The 8,406-nt window shown below is 43.5% G+C and overlaps 1 pseudogene; it reads right to left on the bottom strand.

Moving 5' to 3' along the window:
- Positions 1 to 4,890: 4,890 nt before the first annotated feature.
- LOC134930530 (5S ribosomal RNA) lies at positions 4,891 to 5,009 on the bottom strand (annotated as a pseudogene).
- Positions 5,010 to 8,406: the final 3,397 nt, after the last annotated feature.

Genomic DNA, 8,406 nt, shown 5'->3' with positions numbered 1-8,406 from the left:
GTGGTCTCTGAGTTTCTGGAGGACTAAGCGTACATGCTTCCGATGTTCCTCCAGGGAATGGGAGAAGATTAGGATGTCATCTAAGTATACAACTAAGAATCTATCCAAATATTCCCTGAGCACATCGTTCATGAAGTCCTGGAAGACTGCCGGGGCATTACAGAGCCCAAAAGGCATCACCAAATATTCATAATGCCCTGAGTGGGTATTAAAGGCAGTCTTCCATTCATCCCCCTCTCTTATTCGGATTAGATTGTACGCACCGCGTAGGTCAATCTTAGAAAAAAATGGTGGCAGTACGAAGCTGGTCAAACAAGACCGAAATGAGAGGCAGTGGGTATGAGTTTTTAATCGTGATACGGTTCAATTCCCTGAAGTCGATGCAGGGTCGCAACGAACCGTCCTTTTTACCCACGAAGAACCCCGACCCAACTGGAGACTGTGTAGGTCTGATAAATCCCTTAGCCAAGTTCTCCTGAATGTACTCTGCCATAGCCTGAGTCTCAGGACATGACAGGGAGTACAACCTGCTCTTGGGAAGCTTAGCATTCGGCAACAAATTAATGGCACAGTCATAGGGGCGATGGGGAGGTAGTACCTCTGCAACTCTTTTGGAGAACACGTCCGCAAAATCTGCATAACATCCTGGCAATCCTGGCAAGCTTAGCTGCGAAAGCCTGACTGGAAGGCTCAAGCAACTCCTGAAACAATCAGTACCCCAACTAAGAATCTCCCCAGAGACCCAGTCAAATTGAGGATTGTGGGCCCTTAACCAGGGTAACCCCAACACCAATGGGGCAAAAGTACAGACAGTCACATAAAAGGACAATTTTTCAGAGTGTGTGGCTCCAATAAACAAAGAAATCTGGCTAGTGCAAGAGGTAATTTTACCCTGGGATAATGGTTCCCCGTTTAACCCACAAATCACAATTTCCAATGCCAAGGGTACTAAGGGAACAGTGTTTCAGGGCAAATTGGCGGTCCATAAAAACCCCGTCGGCCCCACTGTCCACAAAGGCCTCAGTCTTGACATTTTGACCGAGGATCTTCAAGGTCACCGGAATGATAAAAGTCTTCTTGGGAAATTCTGACTTCTGGCCTGACAGGATATTTCCCATCACCCTCAGGCCCTGAAGTTTTCCAGCTTTTCTGGGCATGATACTACCACATGACCTTTATTCCCACAGTACAAACATAACCCTTGCTGTCTCCTCCGCGTCTTCTCACGCGAGGAGAGGCGGGTAGCCCCAATCTGCATAGGCTCCTCGGAAAATTCCTCAGAGTCTGAGGTTCCCTTGGGAAAGAAGGAAACCTCGGACTCCCTTTCAAGCCTGCGCTCTCTCAGCCGTCTATCCACCCGAATAGATAACTGCATGAGCTGATCCAAGCTATCAGGCAAGGGATATTGTACCAGTTGGTCTTTTAACTGGTTAGAAAGACCTCTTCGGTACTGGTGTCTCAGGGCTGGGTCATTCCACTGGGTATCATGGGCCAACCTCCGAAACTCCGTACTATTAACCTCAACTGGCCTTCGCCCTTGCTTAAGGATGGAAATCTGAGTCTCGGCTGAGGCCGTCTTGTCAGGGTCATCATACAACATGCCCAGTGCCATAAAAAAAGCATCAACACTTTTAAGCGACGGACAGTCAGGCTGCAACCCATATGCCCAGACCTGTGGGTCTCCTTGTAGCAAGGAAATCACTATGCCCACCCGCTGAATCTCCGACCCAGAAGACTGAGGCCTAAGTTGGAAATATAGCTTGCAGCTCTCCTTGAAACAAAAGAACTGCGAGCGATCTCCAGAAAAACGATCTGGGAGATTTACTTTCGGCTCCTTAACCCCTGAAGGTACTGCTGCTGCGGGAGCTCCGCCAGCGGCCTGCGAGGTGTGCATTTTAATGGACAAATCATTAAATTGTCGAGTCAGGACCTGCACCTGATCGACCACCTGTTGCAAAGTATTTTGAGGGGTATGCTCCATATTCCCACAAAATTTCAACAGGAGTATTGGGCTGCTGAATATGTTATGCACACCAGTGCCAGCAGGAATGTACTGGTGTCTGAACGGAGAGGGATGCAAAACAAATGAACTCACAGACAGACTGGGGAATATGACATTATATACACAGAAGGTGATAGGGTAACAAAATAAACACAAAGTGAACAGAGAAGCCCAAAGGCTAAGAAACTGGGTGTCTCCCTAGTATTAGGAATGCTCAGATGGAAAGAAGCGAGATGTTGTGATTTAATACGTAGAGAACCCAAAATGCTGTTGCTAAGGGCAACAGCAAAACCCTAAAGGGTTACCAACGGGTGTGGCAGTAAACTCCTTGGTCAGAGATGGAATAATAGACACAAGAAGAGTCTCCACAATCCTAGTCCTCACTTGCAGTGCACTGGTTCAGTTTACTGCCACTAAACTGACACCTGAACACCTTGCACAGTGAGAAAGGATTTTGGCAGGCAAGTCTGAGAATACAGCCGCAAACTTGCTAGGTTCACAGAGTAGCAAAAGAACCCCAGCAGGTTAAACGACTGACTCCAGTCTTACTGCTAGGTCTGGATTGGCAGAGTGTAATACCAATTCCCAAGGCCTATTTGCAGTAAGCAACAAACAATTACAAAGTTTACACAGTACTAGCTAGCTTTCAGGAACTGACTAACCAACAAAGATTCAGCAGCATCTGCCTAACCTGAGAAGAGGGTTTATATAGCAGGTGCTGTCCACGCCCCACTCAGACCTCACAGACTGTGAGCACAAAAACCAGCACCGGATCCCCTGCCGTGCACAGAGCCTGTAACCACTGCACAGCAAAAGACCCGAACCGGAGTATCAGCTACGCTCAGGTTACTCCGCTTGCACTTGTCTCCCGGTTGCCATGACGACGTGGCAGCACAGAGCAGGAGATCCTAACAGCATAAGAATTCATAAAAAATGCATACAAAATGAACAAAAATATGATTAAAAGAGAAGAAAAAATCTAAAGTACAAGGTACACATCGGTTTGTAGTAAATGTGTAAAAAGTGCTTATCTTAGGTTCAGGAGGTTGGTCTGGGAAAGATCATGGAATGTCCAATGCGTTTCATCCTTCAGGACTTCATCAATGACCCTTGATGAAGTCCTGAAGGACGAAACGCGTTGGACATTCCATGATCTTTCCCAGACCAACCTCCTGAACCTAAGATAAGCACTTTTTACACATTTACTACAAACCGATGTGTACCTTGTACTTTTAGATTTTTTCTTCTCTTTTAATCATATTTTTGTTCATTTTGTATGCATTTTTTATGAATTCTTATGCTTAAGCATTTTTTCTTAAACTAAAGTATATCGGTATTTTTTAATCGTGTAAAATAAATATGCTTTTTCTTTTTATATAAAAAATCTTTTTACGTTCCTTTACTATAGACACCATTGGTCGCTTGTGCCCATATTCTTGGTTTATATATATATATATATATATATATATATAGCAGAACAAAAGAGGCGGCACTCCCAAACTTGTAAATGTGAAAAACTTAAGTCAACGTTTTGGGGGGTCTCACCCCATCATCAGGATAACATGTGTAATATATACTAAACAAATTTATACTCACCGTCCGTCTGTTCTCCCGCCCGTCACCGGCCGCTGCCCTGGGACCCGTCCATCCACTTCCGGCTTCCGGTCGCTGACGTCAGCGGAAGCAGGGAACACACGGGACCTGCGCCGGGAGGGTCTGGGGGAAACCAACAGATCACAGATGAGTCACCATAGCAACACATATACAAACAATTCAGTGCAGGGAAAAACACACTACAATGCGAGGACGCCCCGCAATTAAACAGTGAAAAAACAACAAACGTGCATAGAGACTACATCGAATTAAAAGCAACCTACTAGGCAACATTATATATAGAAAAAACATGAGAAAGACATACAGGCATAATGACATCAGCAGCGTACATTTGCAGAGAGCGCTAGCAATCAAAAATTAAAAATTTAAAATGTAAAATTTAAAGCAAACATGTCTAGCATGGACGGGTCCCGGGGCAGCGGCCGGTGACGGGCGGGAGAACGGACGGACGGTGAATATAAATTTGTTTAGTATATATATTACACATGTTATCCTGATGATGGGGTGAGACCCCCCGAAACATTGACTAAAGTATTTCACATTTACAAGCCTCTTTTGTTCTGCTATGCATTTGGGATCATCACCCTGAGGAAGGCACACCAGCAAGCCATTTTGAGGTTGTGCTGTCCTCAATGAGTTCACAGAAGGGTTTTGGATTCTGCACCGACCTAGATTCAAAGTACACACGTAATCATACAGGGGCCAGAAATGGACAATAATTATTGGAAATTCCTATCTGTCCGTATGGCGGTGCGCCCAGAGTCACAAAAAGGAAAGCAATTGTATATGTACAAGGAGAAAAGTATGACTCTTGTTTGGGCGCACTCTTTTTAAATTATCTAAGTGATAGTCGATAAGTGATGTGCCTAAAAATTGATAACGTAGTCTTTTAATTCTGCTCTTTAAAATACATGAGAACTCAACAAGACAAATTACACATAAGTAGCCATTGATATGTCTTATGGAAAGTATTTCTCCCAAAAAATTGTAAAATGTTCAGATCTTAATTATGCCTGGATAATTGCATATGGGAAGATAGCTACATCTTAAGCTGCTTCCGTCTGCCAAAGATCTGTACAAACTGTGTTTGTATTAATGCGGCCCTGAATAGGGTTAGGTTCGTGAGTGGAAGAGCCCACACACTAATTAACAATTCTCATAGTTTGCCACTATTGTAGATAAATAGATTGTGACGAATAAAGGTTCAAGAGGTAGTAGGATTGAGTATAAGTGGTGATGCTGCTGTTGGTGTTGTTTCTATAGGGAAGGGAGTCTTCCTACTTCACCGGATATTCCCTAGCAGTCGCCTGTCTAGGTACTGACCCAGCCCACCTCCGTTTAGCTTCCAAGATCGGACGAGATTGGGCGTGAACGTAGGGGTATGGTCGTAGAAATAACTGACCCTATACCACCAATGAGAGTGCACCGAAACAGAAGGATTGGTTCCTCCTCAAGAAAGAATAAGGGATGATAGGACTGTGTTGAGAAGAAATACCGCAGTAGGGTAGGTGTGAATCTGCTGTCCACGTTAGACTGGCGAGATGCATCCCCTAGGGGGACACGCTCACCAGAATCGTGGATGAGAGTTCACGGAAGGAAGAAAAGCAGGAAAACGGTTAAGGGGTAGATGAGATAGTGGAATGAAAAATTGAATTGATTGTTGCAAGTTCCTTTTGGTCACCTATGTTTTTTTATTTACTGATGGATCCTAGTATCTGTGACAGATGACCAGGCAGGTACCAAGAGGAAAAAGAAATGGTAAATGTAATAAAGATGACCATAAACATACATTTAAATTCTTGCAATTGGTGCCAATTCCCTGAGTGTGGTACAGCGTTACTGGTGCATAACGGACCCTAGTCGTATTTTACAGCCAAAAAACTTGTGTGATACACTAAAATACCTTCAAGGTCACTAGTGACAGTGGCAAAGTATATTACTGTCAAAAACAGTTGTTGCTATTTTTGACATGAGATAATGTGTGAGACAAATGGGTTGTCACCCACGAAACAATCCCCTAGGTGACATGGCCTCAGAGGAACAAAGCATAATACAACAGTTTGAAACTGCCTAGGGCAGACTAAGTGCGGGATCGCACAACACCTGTCCCTGTTGCATTAATATGTAAAGAAATAATATTTTTTAATGTGCATAAACAAGGAATTAAGCCAGCCCAGTTAGAAGATATTTCAGCCAGAGCATGAGTGCTTGATCAAAAGGGCAAATATATCACCCAACAGAAATATTTCCTGAAACACACAATATTTAAGCTGAAGCGTGAAGGCTTGGCCAGATAAAGCAGATACGTGTTGGTGTGTCACCCCTTCAACCAGTAGTCAGGCGGTGTGCCCGCAGGAAAAGCGGGGAACAAATTACCCACCCCTATCACAAAGTTGTGTAACCACGTACCTACATAAGGGAGTATACACACGTACCATACAGCCTAGCTGGAAAATATACAGCTAAAGCATGAATGCTTAATCAGAGAGGCAAAAAAATATATATATGTATATCACCCATTCAAAAATATCAATCAGGCATCAGAAAGCATAAATGCTTAATCACAGAAGCAAAAAAACATATATATCACCCATTCAAAATATCAAACAGGCATCAGAGGGGCATTAAATATCACCCATTCAAATGTCAGACAGGCAAAGTGCCCACAATGAGATAAGTAAGGCATTAAATATCACCCATTCATCTGTCAGACAGGCAAGGTGCCCACTAGGAAAACGCGTTTCACCCGGTCATGGGCTTGTTCACTTCCATACTGAGCAGCTCCTAGGAGTCAAAAGCCTGAATATTTAAAGGCCCTTGTAATTACTGTCAGCCAACGACAATCCTGGGGGCGGGATTAGAATGAACACATGGTCCAATCGAAGGCCATAGTAATTTACATAGGCGGACTTACTATTGACACTAAATTAGACAGAGCAGGGCGGAAGTTAAACGTGTTACTTCCGCCCTTGCTGTGCTGTTGTGATATGGCCTCAGGGGAATGTGCAAGTGGTATGCTGCTGGGCGGGCTAGGACGGGCTAAAGAGGACCATCATTACTCACGCCCGTAAGACAGTAGTATTGACAGAGAGGGCCGCGATCGGCGGCATGACGCTAGTGAAGCTGTGTGGGCGGAAGCTGTCACCTGAGCTTCCGCCCGTCCCAAACACCAGCGGGTTGCTAGGATACCCATGTCGCCTTGCGGTGATAGGCGGCATGACTGTGAGGGCAGAAGTTGTCATCTGAGCTTCCGCCCATGCCGGCCAGGCATTGTCAGGTTGCTAGGATACATACGTAGCTCTGCTGAAGTAGCATGTGGAGAAGGACCAAGGTGCTCCGCCCATCTCCTATCCCTATAGTGATTAGTAAACTGTGTATATACACAGAAATAATTACACAAGAAGGGGATTATGTATTTATAAGAGAGTGGTGACCATGATAAATTGGGAAATAGCAACCACAGAGTGGGGGAGGAAAAAAGGGAGGGGGGGGGGGAAAGGGGAATACAGAAGGAGAAAGAAAAACATTGGAAAAATAAATAAAGATGGGTGTAGCTTGGTGGAATAAAGTATTAACCTGTGTTGACATAACCAAGAAAGACTGTATATCAGATAGCGGTTGTGGTGCATTATATTTGCGACTGGATGCAGGATTATGAAAATATACATCAAATGAAAGTATATGCCTATGCATATAAAGAGTGTGGTGCCATCTAGTGGTAAAGAGGGGATGAAAAATAAATAAATAAAATAGAAAATGCAGATCAGTGTAAATATGGGTATGTGTGTCCAAAAAAGGGAGGAAAGATTGTACCTATATTTGTGTAGTGAGTGTGATGTGACTGGTGGTGCAAAAAAGAGACTACTGAGTTACATGCTTTGAGATGATAAGGGAGTTACAGTAGTGTTGTGAAAACCGTGCAAACGATGTAACGAAGAAGCAACTATGAGACAGTGAGGTGTCCTGTGTATTGTAGATGGAGATTGCTCCGAGTAAGGAATTGAAAAAACAGATTATTTGGCATACTGAAAAATTGTGGTAAATGTGTTAACATGTATGTGTAACATGAGTTAAAATTGATATGTGTTGAAAAAGTGAAACAGTGATAAAATGAAAATATATAATAAAATAAAATAAAATGAAATAAAATAACTGTACTTATCTGAAAACATTGGAGATAATGAAAACAATAATAGAGTGGAAGGAGAGGGGGGGGGATATCTTGGGGAGGGGGTTTGAGGGGGGCAGTTGTGATTGGGTGCCTGTTAGGTGTGCAGGTTGAGTGGAAATATGGGAATGGCTATGACTGATTCGCGGGTGCTAACTAAAATCTATAGAAAAAATCTCATAAGAAAACACTGAAGTTAATATTCTCATTAAGGCCATTGGGTCGAAGTCCATTCAGCCTAAACGTCCATTCGCTTTCTTTTTTCAAGAGTTCTTTGGTGATGTCACCACCCCTGATTCCCAGATGAATTTGCTCCAGACCAAAGATCTTAAGGTCCTTCTGAGAATCCTTGTGATAGTTGTAGAAGTGTCTTGCAACTGTTGTTAGTTGCTTCATCCTAGCAAGATCCGTGGCGGCATTGCGACAGGTGCCAAGATGTTCCAAAGCTCTTTCCTTGAGTTTGCGAGTTGTCATGCCTATGTAACTGACATCACAACTGCACGTAATGCAATAAATCAGTGCTTGCGTGTCGCAGTTAAAGAATTGTTTAATCATTATGGTCTTGCCATATCTGTCCACCACTGAATTAGTTTTCAAGATATGAGGGCAAACTTTGCATTTG

Source organism: Pseudophryne corroboree, chromosome 5 (genome assembly GCF_028390025.1).
Source record: "Pseudophryne corroboree isolate aPseCor3 chromosome 5, aPseCor3.hap2, whole genome shotgun sequence".
Classification (NCBI taxonomy): domain Eukaryota; kingdom Metazoa; phylum Chordata; class Amphibia; order Anura; family Myobatrachidae; genus Pseudophryne; species Pseudophryne corroboree.
Note: the sequence above shows the minus strand (reverse complement) of the source record. Positions and strands in the feature narration are given on the sequence as shown.